Below are 709 nucleotides of genomic sequence, written 5' to 3'. Positions count from 1 at the left end.
CATTTGCTTACAAATTCTGATTCTATTCTTAATCTTTTTTCCCAACCACTGGAAAAAGAGATTCCATGTTTGATACTATTCTGTGTCGTCTTTCTGCTTAATTTTCAATGTCAATCTATCCATTTCTGCACAATCTAGTATCTTCTTTAAAATCTCATTTTTTCCAATACTGTGCGAATATAATCCTTGCTGCTGTTACAACATGTAATGTTAAATACAGACATACTGAGAGATTATTCTTAATGTTCCAGATTGGGCCCTGATTTCAACAGTTTCATTAACATCCGTTCTCAAACATTTTTTTAAAAATTGATGGCCAGAAACGTTTAGAGATTTTTTTTAATAGCTTTCTCATTCTGTAAGAGTGAACTATATCCATTTTTGGAGGCTGCTTAATAAAACCCACGGCTGCTGTATGTAGAGAGAACAACAGTATGATGACTCTGAAAAGTTGGAAGGCTCAGACAATTTCCTCACCTGTAGAATTGTCTGCACCTGGATCATTGTAGACTTATTAAGTCTTTGGGGGAGCCTTATTAATAATTTTAGAGTTAAAAAAAATACTGAATTAACTGGAAGGATGTCCAAATCTCTACACCTGATACATTCACTGTTTTCTTATTTTGAATCTGCGAGCAATTGCACATAAATAATAAGTCTGCATTTGCAGAGACATGTTGTGCTTATCTCTAACTGTATAGAAAGGCAG

The sequence above is a fragment of the Notechis scutatus genome, chromosome 5 (genome assembly GCF_049901735.1).
Source record: "Notechis scutatus isolate UNSWTSFEM ecotype Mainland chromosome 5, rNotScu1.2, whole genome shotgun sequence".
Taxonomy (NCBI): domain Eukaryota; kingdom Metazoa; phylum Chordata; class Lepidosauria; order Squamata; family Elapidae; genus Notechis; species Notechis scutatus.
Note: the sequence above shows the minus strand (reverse complement) of the source record.